General features: G+C 34.7%; 1 protein-coding gene across 3 annotated transcripts in view; it reads left to right on the top strand.

Moving 5' to 3' along the window:
• CNTN5 (contactin 5) overlaps positions 1-12,181 on the top strand; it is a 606,644-nt gene that overhangs the window by 302,278 nt on the left and 292,185 nt on the right. The window lies entirely within an intron of this gene.

The raw sequence follows: 12,181 nt of genomic DNA, 5'->3' as shown, positions 1-12,181 counted from the left end.
GAATTCCAAGGACTACACACTCAGAGACGATTAACCCTAAAGGCCACATATTACCTAAGTAAATAACCCCCTATATTCTTGATGTAATAATACAGCAAAATCATAAACCTGATTTTGCATTACATCATATTTTTTACCATAAGGAAAAGATTGCTATTAATTAGCTCACAATTATTCCCTCTTATTTGCAATCTCAGAGTATTAAATATTGATGGAATTAATAGATTACCAGTTTCATCTTAATAATGTCAAACAGGCCAAAATTCAAATAGGGACTGGTTTAATGGGATTTATTGATTTATGTATATATGCATTTTAATCATTTCTGTGCTTGACCTATACAATTCCTTTATATTTTAGTTCATAGAGAAAATTCAGGGACCTCCTGGGCATATTAGTTGCTGGATAAAAATGTCTCTAGCGTGCAATTTTTATGATTTGCAAATAGAGTTATTTCTGTATGTCCCACACATACTGCATCACATTCTTTTAACAGCAAGTCAATATTCTGTTAATTCTTGCTTCAAACTGAAAAAGGAAATTTCAGGGACTGTGTTGAAGTATTAAGTACCAAGACTCAGAAAATGAGGCATTGTCCTGCTTAGACTACTTAGAGATGTTTGTATAACCTTTTTCAAGATATCTCCATGTGTTTCTTAGGAAACATTGAAATGTCACAGATAATAAATGTCAGAAAGGGTTTTATTTGGACTTCTAAAAAACAAGTTAGATAATTTTGACCAGTGGCTCTTTCAACTGACATGCTAATCAAATAATCCAAGATAAGGCAATAACTACCCTGGTCTCTGTATTCCCTCAACCAGGCCCAAAGAGCATTTCTGTAATTGAGAAGTAGATCAACCCAGGGATATTTTCCTCTGAGATGATGTAGAGACAAGAGCATTCTTGTAGCAGCATGTATGGCACCATGGCTTTGATCTTCAATTTGCAGGAATATGAATTTCAGGTAATCCTCTTGCCTTTAAAAAAGAAAGAGAAGGGAAAAAAAAAGGAAAAAGCAAAAGAAAAACAATTGTTAAATGGATGCTGGTCCTTTAGTAGAGTCTTCATTGTACCTTAGATGAGCTGATTAACTTCATAAAAATGACTCACTGTCATTCTATTGGTGATAAAGTGAGTTTAGTCTCATCTGGTGTGTGTAATTTAGTGCTCTTTTTTTTTTTGGCAAGATTAAATCAAATCCATCAGTCTTATACAAATGCACTAGTGTGGATTTTATTAGATAGATTTGTGCCAAATCACAGCTCAAATCTAATTTCTACTGCCTTTTCCTGAGGCTTTTAAAACTCTGACTAAATTTACTCTCCTGCTGCCATACCCTGCCACCCCTTCTGCTGCCCCAATTGGTGAGGGAGATTCACTAAGTAAACCTTACAACCCCAAGGATGAGAAATTTTTTCTTGTTAATTTTGTTGGATCACACATTCCAAATGGTTAAAATAAAATTTAAATTTACAATACCCTGCTGTCTAACAGTAAACTAGCTTTCCTTAATGAAACTAAATCCATACAGTATGACTGGAGAGTAAATCCTTTGATACTTGCCTGAATTCATAATGGATAGAAGTGTAAAATCTAAATGAATCATGTGCAAATGTAGGTTTTTCAGACTGATAAGGAAAGATTTAGAATAGTATGTTCTCATTTAATCAGCCAACTACAGAATTCTAATTATCTCATCTGTGGATATAAAGATGAGATATACACATAGACATAGAGATTTCATTTCTAAAATAAGTTCTGGAGATACATTGCAAAACTGTACCTCTGCTATGTTTAACTGTAGACAACCAAACAAATCATTCAATCTTCCAAACAGAAGCCCTATGCAGAAATTATTTTGCCATCCATAGGATAGGTTTGTGCTTGTTTTTAAATTAAGATGAAGAGCTGCTAAAATATGTGTTGCTTTGTAAATCTGGTATATATATACTTGCCTTACATATCATCCTTCTATTAAAGACTTTTGGAATTAAGTGGACATAATTTTGCTTCCTATGTATGTAATTTGCTTCCTAGGTATGTAATTCAGGCACATTAAATTAGGAGTCTGTCCTCCAGGTATCACCAGCAAAGACAAGAATAACACTCCTGAGAGATTATTTTAGGGTACAAGCTGAAAGCCTTATTAATCATTCTCATTAGTATCATTACAATGCAGTGTAGTTATCACATTGTATGCTTTTTTACTTATTTCTCTTTTTTCTACATAAAATCAGACATATAGAAATAATTACCCAAAATCAGCCAATTTTTAGTTATGAAATTCAAAATTTCTCATGTAATGAAAGTATTAAATCTCTGAGAGAAGTTTTCTAAGTTTTCCAACCTATTTCAATATGAGAGTGACATATTACTTAAATTAGTACAAATTTTGATACCTGGAAGTACGTAACAATGAATTATTATTGCACAATTAGTGCACTAATACTTTTATTTTATTGCACTGTCAAGGTTAGATAAATATTGTTCTCCTTGGCTGTCACATCTTTTCTAGATGAAAAAATGGAAGTATTTCTTGTGCTTAATTTGAAATTATTAAGAAAAAAGGCATCAGAAGATAATTAGTTCAACATGTTTCTGTCACAAAGAATTTAGATAATGTTTAAAAAAACTAGAATTAATATTAACATGTTGAAAAGACATACACTAAAGAATATTTGTCTATATTTCCACTTGGTACTTTTTTATAAGATATTGTATTCACCTTCCCTTATTCAAGAATAATGATGGTATTTACAGTGTTTTATGAGATAAGGCAATAACACCATCTCAGAGTTCTGTGGCTGGTTTCACAAGACAAGGCCAGTTTGAGTAGATCAAGGATGGAAGTGACTATTCTTTGATAAAGCAGCAAATCAAATTATCTTACCAGTGTGTTACAACAGACACTGCCACTCCCACTGTTATTTCACAGTTATTGGGAGTATTTAGGGAAAACAGATTTTGGTAGATGTATAGTTTCCAACTGATGTTTTACCTTGTTTCCTAGGTCTATTGCTTCTTGTCATTTAGCTAATTTTGCATTCCTTTTTCACATCATCTCTGTAAGTGTGAATTCTCAAAGTGAGCAGCCCAACTATGTGACAACAGAATAAACAAAATATGTTAAATTGTTATATTTATAGGAATTAACTGAAGAGTTTAAAAGCAAAAGGGTATTCTTCCTTCATCAACACATTATAATAAAATCATAAAATCATAGAACCATAGAATCATAGAATGGTTTGGGTTGAATGGACCTTAAAGGTCATTTCATACCAACTCTCCTGACATGGACAGAGGCACCTCCCATGAGACCAGGTTGCTTAGGGTCCCATCCAGCCTGGCCTTGAACACTTCCAAGGATTGGGCATCCACAGCTTCTCTACCAGCCCTGGTGAGGTGACACTTGGAGTGCTCTGTCCAGTGGACTCCACACCACAGGAGAGACATGGACACACTGAAGGCAGTCCAGGGAAGGGCCATGAAGTGAAGTATGTCTCCAATGCAAAAGGCTAAGAGACCTGGGCTTCTTCAGTGTGGAGAAGAGAAGGCTCGGGCCGATGTGATCAATAGCACAAGAGCCTGAAAGGAGGGTGCAAAGAGCCAGGCTCTTTTATTTACTGGTGCCCACTGGAAGAAGAGCCAATTAGTACAAACTGAAACATCAAGAAACAGTTTTTTACTTTGAGGGTGACTGAGCACAGGTTGTGCAGAGAGGTTGTGGAGTCTCTCCTTTTATCTATGCAACAACTTCTTGCACATGATCCTGTGCTATCTGTCTTTTCTGTAGTATGAGGGTTGAGCTAGATGATGTCTGGAAGTCCCCTCCAACCTTAGTTGATCTGTGAACTAGTTAATCAGTACTGAAACAGGCTGAGACAGTCAAGGCTTAAAAAAATCAATGTAGGTACTACATTGGGAGTTTGCTAAGAAGCAGGATTTTTTTTGGTCAGAATTGTTTTCCTTAACAGTAGTGTGCATGCCATAGACTTGTCCTACAGTTTATTGCTCCTTGTGCGTCAGGTCCTCTGCTCCTAGAGAAGTCAGCAGACCTTGGCATTAAGTTTGCTAGTTAGAGAGGCACCAAGCAAAAAGCAAAAGCATTTTTTCATTTTGTGGGTTGACCTTTACATATGTGGTAGATTAAGTTAGCAACATTTTCCCATTTCCTTCTCTCTCTCACACTTCTTTTCTGTCTTCTTTTGCATACATTTTCTTATCATCTCATTACTACACAAAACATGCTCTGAAAACTGCTGTATTAACATTACATCAGTCTACCCATTTGACTTGTTGGCTTTAATGCTTGTAAAATACCTTGTACTGACAGTCAAGTAGAATAGTAAAAAGCATAGTAATTCTACAGACTAGGGCTTTGTAGTTATGAATTTTCTAATATATGCAGTGGTTATTTTTCCCTGGCTTGCTTTGGGGTCTCTAGGTGCTTAGCTTGAGAAAGCAGAAAGGAACCATGTATGAATTTAGAAGTACTATTATGCAGAGCACATTAACTGAGGTTTGCAACAGTTTGGTGTTTTGAAAAAAAAATTTCTTTGGAGATTTGTTGGCACTAAACACAACAGCAGAAATATCACTAGCAACATGTTCTTTACATTCCCAGTGGAACTCTGAGGAACTCTGGCTGCTTTCCTTCCTCATTTACATTTATTTTCTACTTGTTCAGCAGAGCTCAAAAAGAAGACAAAAATTCAACTTATACATGGATCTACATTGTTCCTGGCTATTCCTGTAAAGTCATGATGGTTTGAACCTTTCTTTTAAGCAAAAGGAAAAAGAGGGGAAATAAATTATGTATACATAGATGGAAAACATTAATCACTGAATACAAATGTTTAAAATTCAGCCTTTTTTCTGCAATCTTTTTCACAAGAAAAAAATGCAATATCACTCAGTAATTATTTTTGACTAGAATTTGAATGTGTTTCTGTATGTGTATTTGTGTCATATGATTTAGCTTTGTTTTTTAAAGGGTATTGTGGTATATATTTTCTGCATGTTTTCTAATTTTGGTAAGTTTCAATTCAAATGTATATTTTTTTCCTCCATGTTTTACAGAGAGGCAAGAATTTCAAGTAGTACATTAAAATAAGAATTGAGCTGTCTCAATTGTTGTGGAGCAATTGTACCCTCAGCATGACAAGTTACTGCAAAACAAATAGTGTCGTGAATTTATCATGAGTTACATAGATTTATGTGGATGATTTCTGGTGATGTTGTGTTTCACATCCTTTGTAATGACACGATCACCCATCAAAAAGAGATGAAAGTATGAGTATGGTGACATTACAATGTCACTATTCTGGTAGGTGTTATACACTGTCATAATCCATGACACAGTAATTTCTTGCTGACAAAGAAATACAGATGGTTTGGCCTCTAATTAATCCATTATTCCTAGTCAAAAGGACAGCTTGAATTTTTAATTCAATCCCTCTCTACTGGTTGTCCTTTAAAAAACCCACAACAGGAGGTTTAAAAGCTTTCTTTGACAGTGCTTGAACCAAAAAAAAACATTGTAGTCTGTACTGTCCTCAGTAGTTTATAAGGTATTTCTAAAATTAATGTTCATCAAAGTGCAAATATTTTCTTGGGGACCTAGATAAATAAGCAATAAGTTTGCTTTGAGTTCCACTTCTGATACATTTCTTTTCCTCTTAGAGTACATGAAAAAACATAAATTAATATAACTGTTATATTACTGCTGTACTGATTCATAATACATATTCAAAATTTTCCCATGTTTTAGCACAGTAGCAGACGACCATGTGAAGTTTCATCTTACAGTCCTTAGCATTTTTAGCTCTACTGCCAAAGAAATTTTACCAGGTTAAGCAGACACATTTGTTTAAATCTCTGTATAAATCCTCTGAATATAATCAGCTAAGGCACAGAAGCTTTTATTACCAAATGCTGTTCGATTTTAAATGGCAATGATTGAAAAACCTCTTTATTATCTTCTTGACCTTGTACAGTTTCTTAGAAAAAGAGAAAGAGAGGGATTTGGGGTCAAAATTCAGATCTGTTGTAACCATGTTTTTTTCCTCTGTATTTCATCCTTTCCAAAGAACAGTTTTACAGAAGCAAGTTCCCCTCACTAGGTAATTGCCATGGGTCACTGCTGAACATGTTCCATGGAGCTGTGACTTCTTAGAGAACTGACAGCATAAAGAAGGGTGGTTTTCAAAGTATGAACCTTATGTGCTGTGCATTTTTCTGTGGCTTGATTATTTGAGTATTGGCATTGTTAGACCAACTTACGCTACCAAGAGTGCCAAAGATGTTTAGTTATTTTGCCATTATGTATTTTTTTTTTTATTATAGCATATGTTCTTTTCTGGTTGGTTGGTTTCTTTTAAATTTTTTTAAAAGCTTGACAGTGAAAATGCAGACAGAAGAAAATAGTAGAATCATGGAAAAATTGAGATTGGAAGGGACATCTAGAGATCAATTAATCCAGCCATCAGCTCAGAGCAGGGGTAATTATATCACAATACCCAGTCCAGATTATGTCCAATAGAGTCCTGAAGAATTCCAATAATAGGCATCCCCCAGTCTCCCTGGGAAACATATTGCTATATTCAACCACTCTTATGTTTGTTTTTTTCCTTGGTATCCAACAAAAGTTTCTTATGTTTAAGCTTGTTTATTGCCTCTACTCCTATCAAGTTATAAGGTCAATGTAAAGTTTGCTAATTATTGCCTTTATTTATAATTTACATAAAGCTGCTTGTGGGTGTAAAGAGTTGTAACATGAGTGTAATGGTTAATGAAAAATTGAAAAAATTGAAAACAAACATTGGCTGGAATGGGTGGAGTCATAAGACTATTTTGAGGTTTCACTTTGATATAGGTGAACCTAGTAGATCTGATTCTACTCTGTTTATTTTATTTTTTGGAATGAATCAAAATCTTATTTTGCATTTACAATGGAGGGTAAATGACATTTTGAAAATCTGTTACTGATCTTCCCTAATACATTTTACCTTATTTTTTAATGGCATGATTTTCATTGATTTGGGGGTTTTTATTCCCTTAAAATATTGCTTACCCTCAAAAAAATAAGTGGAGTCTGGGGAACAGTATTGGCATTTTATATGAAGGACTTGGTTCTTGCTTTTGCATTTGCAGTTGGGAGAAAGACTTATTTGACTAAGCTGGGGCAAATCAGGTCTTGAACTATGAAAAATAGAGGTGGTTTTAATGAAAATCATCATAGTGGTTTGGGAATCTAAATCACTCTTTCTCAGGAGTTGTAGTTCAGTGGAACAAAAATATTTCTGTGTAGGCCTGCTGTCTTTAAAATTTAATCAAATAAAGGGTAAATGTTCATTATTTGTTAGAGAGTAGCTCATAGAATACCTAATGATGATATGTAATTTTATCTTTTATGACTTAATTGGTCAATTTAAGAGGTTGTTTCCATATACATGACCTATTAATGTGCTTTTTTTTTAGATTATTACACTGTTGGTTTTTCTAGTTGAATTTATTGCTTGAACCATTAAGATGTATAAGTCCCCATGATACAGAGCCAAATTAGATGATGATGATGTAAAGTTCTTTTTTTTTTGGTGCTTTCTGTTACTTAATATTTAATATTTAATGCTGTTGCATCGGACCTGGCACTTGAGTCATTTCCTGTGTTACTCTACATTTCCTTTTCTGCAGGAGTACCCTTGAGATCTTGTAATTTGCAGGCAATGGGGAGTTTCTATCAAGATTTTGACCAGTCTTTAATTATTTACCATGTCAAAGATTCTCTAATGTTTTTATTGGACCCTCATGAGCCATTTACTATAAAGCAATTTGCTTCTTTGGAGATAAATTAGCTTTATTTTTGCTTGTTGTAATACACAGCAAAAGAGCTGTAAATGGGCTTTTTTTTTTTTTCAGGTCAGCAGAGATCCTATTAAATTCTACTGCCCTCATTTTTCTCATTCTCAAAAGATCTATTTTTGGCCTTGTTAATAACAACAACCATCCTGATATTTTAATACTGCAGTTGCCTTTTCCTAAAGACAATAGATTAAAGAGGAAGTGAGCTATTGTAATTTGTTGTTTTGTTTATCAGTCCTATGGAGAGCCAGGTGGCAGCTGGACAGTGCTGACTGACTGCTGGCTGCACATGGCCAACGTGTACTTTATGTCCCTGGCTTGGTCCTACCACACGGGACACGTGTTGTGCCACAAAGGAGAAGGGATTTTGTCTCGGCTAAATCCACAGGTGTGGGAGGGAAACAGCTGGAAAAGCCTTGGACCCATGTCATGGGTCTTGTCTTGACCTGCCCAATGCAGTTCCTTGCTAAAATGAGGTGGTAAGCTGTCTCATCACACAACTGGCCGTCTAATGGGGTATAACTCCCAATTTTCATCTCTCCCTGAAATCTGTAATACGAATCCTGTGACCATTATGAAGATTTTCATATGAAGGATCAGGTTTGGTTGTCATGGACTAAGACTAGTAAGTAAAGCTGCTCTCTAGAGTGTTCTTTTCTTTCCCATGAATTTATGTAGTTAGCACATTTCTAAAGTCCCATCAAGTAGCTGAAATAAGGCAAGGTGGATCTGGAGGACAGGAACACACTTGAGAGCAAAAGCAAGCTGGTTCCAGAAAGTTTGTTTAAATAGTTTTCTCTGCATTCACAAATCAAAAGCATAGTGTTTCTGTCAATTTGGGTTCCCTTTACAGCCACCAGAATTAGCTGCTTGAAAATCAGCTGGAGATTTACAAAACAAGGCTAGCCTATTCCATAGGATTGTGCCTCTTCACCTCATTTTAAATCAATAAGGCATTTCATGTGTAAATGAATGGGGCTGGCAGATAGTTTACTTCTTCAGTCATTTCCAATATGCATCTGTTTCTGTGTCACTGTTTGAGGTATGTGCAAATATGTGTCCCTATTTATGCATACAAACCAAATCTTCCTTGGAATGACACGTATTATGTAAAACAAACTACTTGTATGCAAGGAGCTTTTTCTGTGATACACAGCTATTAATTTCTAACTCTACTATGCATGTCACTCTGCAGTTTATGGAATAACTTGCATACTGTCTAGATATTAGTGTAAATTTACATTTATAGGGGGCATTTCATGTTGGAGCACTCTGACTGTGCACAGAGACTCATGCATGTATGAAAAGTACTTAGAGGAAACAATTCACTGCTGGAATTTAGCAGCTCTTCATGTATATTTGGAATTTCAGTATCTAAGTAATTCTAATGGTCCTATCTTTGGATTATGACATCCTCCACAAACATTACAAAACTATATAATAAGAAGGGTGGAATTCTACCTCCTTATTCTAGTTTTATCGCATTGAAGAAGATAGTTAAACTTTAATGTTTCAAAATCTGTTTTCTGACCAAAAGAAAAATGCTGTAAAAAAAGAAGAGTTTGGAATCAAACCCTGCCTGATAAATTTTCTCTTGTAATCCAGTCATCAGTTCCCATGGACATTAATTGACAGCCACCTCAATATTGAAATGTTGGCTAAAATCTTGTGGTATACTTGTAAAAACCAATATGGGCAAATAGCAATTGCAACAGCAAAGCATTGGCTATCACTGTTCTGAAGTATTTTGGAGGGATTTAGGCAGAAATTAAATAGACACAGGATATTTTGTTTTAGGAAACTAATTATATTTTTGATATTTGTATGAAATGTGACAATTCTCTCCTTAGAACCAGTCCTGAATGTGATGTGGAATTACATTTAATTTAAACTATTGATAACATAAATTTATATATGCAATAAAATACTTAAAAGAAAGTCTCTATGTTTATCTTTGTCTCTTTAAGAACTAAGAACTTTCAGGAGTTTCACCAATTTTCATGGTGATATATGTAAAACTCTGCAAAATATAACTCTGCAACTAGTCCCAGTCACTCCACATGCCCAATTTCCCCTTTAAAATCTATTTATAAAATCAGTATTCTAATTCTCATCCATGTCATGATTATTGTGGCTTTTCATCTCAAAAATCAAGAATTATTGTCTAATACAAAGACACCAGAGGAATATATGATTTTCAACTGAATTTTTCACCATAATTTTTGTCAGATTTTTGTTGGGTTTTTTTTTTCCACCTAATTGCAACAGATGTACATCCTTCTGTATTAGTTATATGTCTAGATCTGTAGATCCTTTTTTTTTTAGCTATAAAACCCTCATTTCTCTTGCATTCATTTCCAAACACTAAGCTGTTATTAAAATGCTGTTTGGAAGACATTGGCAGATGATTAGAATGCCTAGAAAAAACAGGGGAAAATAGGCAAATATCATCTAGACAATAATGGGAAGCAGTTGGAGCTGCCATGCTTCAGCTGTGTATTGCAATGCTAGAAGTGGGTATTCAAGGGAGAGGTGATTTTACAGAAGTACCTTACAGTCCAGGACTGGCACACTACAAAAAGAAAAGACTGAGAAGAAAACTCTTAGGTATCCTAAGCTCCACAGTCTGATTCCACTGTGATAGGTATAACAAAAATATGTATTTTCTGGATTTTTTTCCCTGTGATTTTGGATATTCACAGAAGCACAGAATATTCTGAGTTAGAAGGGATCCACAAAGATCATCAGACTCCAGCTCCTGGCCTTGCACAGGACAGTCCAAAGAATCATATCATTAGCTTCTTAAAATTTCTGGGAGAGATTTGTACCTATGGAAACTGCAGATTCACACTGAGGTTCTGAGTAGTGAGAAACAGAAAAAAAAAAGATCCCAGACTTTGCAGATCTTAAAATTGGGGTAAGGAAGTAGACAATAAGGTACTAATTCTTAGGAAAATATACATTTTTCCCTCAGTTGGGATTTTGAATGCATAACAGCTATAATAAGGGCATGATTATGCCTGATGGTGTTTTTTAGAGAGTGTTTATAATTAGAGATTCTTCTAGTGTTTTGTCCTATCCAATTTGTTCATTTTGATGGAAGAATCAATACTGCTAACCAAAATAATTGGGAAAATTAGTTACAACTAATGTAACACAATATGCATGCCCTCCTTTTTAAAATTGGCATTTAGGCATGGCCTTGGCAGAGTGGCAGCACATATGCAGAGGCTGGAGAATCTGCAAACTGACAGCTGGTTAGATTTTGATCATTCTTTAATTTCAAACACATTCTTTGTAGCAGTGAAAACAGATGAGGAGGCAGGGAAGCTTTACAAAAGAGAGTGTCCCTGATAAGGACATGTATCTCATTACTAATTGAAGGAATATGTGCATTATTTCTGCAAATGCCAGTTTTGTTGTTCCTCCCTAACTGTTACTTGCAGGCTAGAAGATTTCTCTTAACTGCAAAATTGTACTGAGGGTTTAGAAGCATAAAACCTACAGATAAAAACATATCTCAAATGAAAGCCAGAAAACCAAAAACAATCTCTTTGTGAGTGTGTGTATTTTGTTTTATTTTTGAGAAGAAAGTTTTATTTTACTAAAGAATATGTAAAGGGAGAAATATCCTTAAAAATACAAATAATTTAAATTTAAAATTATTTTTTCTTCTTTCTACTTGCTTCTAATTTCAGAAAATGAATAAATGTTGTGTTGATAGTGAAACAGGGAGGCATTTGTCAAAGTCGGGAATCTAGACATGAGAGAACACAAACACAAAAACATACCTAATCCATTAATCATCCAACTGCACAAAATGAGAGGAAGATCTGTGAAGATTTTGCCATGTTATTCTTGTAATATCAATTAGTTTTTTTGAAGTCATGTATTTCAGTACCTCTTAATTCATGTGACCGTGCTTTGTTCCTAGCCTATCTAACCAGTGAAGGATTTTGTCTTTTCCAGTGGCCAGTGTAAAAGGACTGAATGGCTTATCTTAAGTACAACTTTTACTATGTTTCCAAAAGTTTGTTTTGGTTTGGGGTTTTTTGTTTTGGTTTTTTTGTTTTGTTTTTTTTTTTGTTGTTGTTGGTTGGTTGGTTTTTTTGTTATAAAACTGTCAAAGAACAGACAATTTATCATTTCACGATCAGAGTTATCCTGGCATTTGGAGAGATGGTATGAGACAGCAAACAAGAGAGGGGACACAAAGATTAAAGATATATTCTTGTAATTCTTAGCCTGTTCTCTCAAAGAAAATAAGAAAAGAATACACCAACACAATAAATGGAATTAGATGGCATATTTTCATAGT

The sequence above is a fragment of the Molothrus ater genome, chromosome 2 (genome assembly GCF_012460135.2).
Source record: "Molothrus ater isolate BHLD 08-10-18 breed brown headed cowbird chromosome 2, BPBGC_Mater_1.1, whole genome shotgun sequence".
Taxonomy (NCBI): Eukaryota; Metazoa; Chordata; class Aves; order Passeriformes; family Icteridae; genus Molothrus; species Molothrus ater.
Note: the sequence above shows the minus strand (reverse complement) of the source record. Positions and strands in the feature narration are given on the sequence as shown.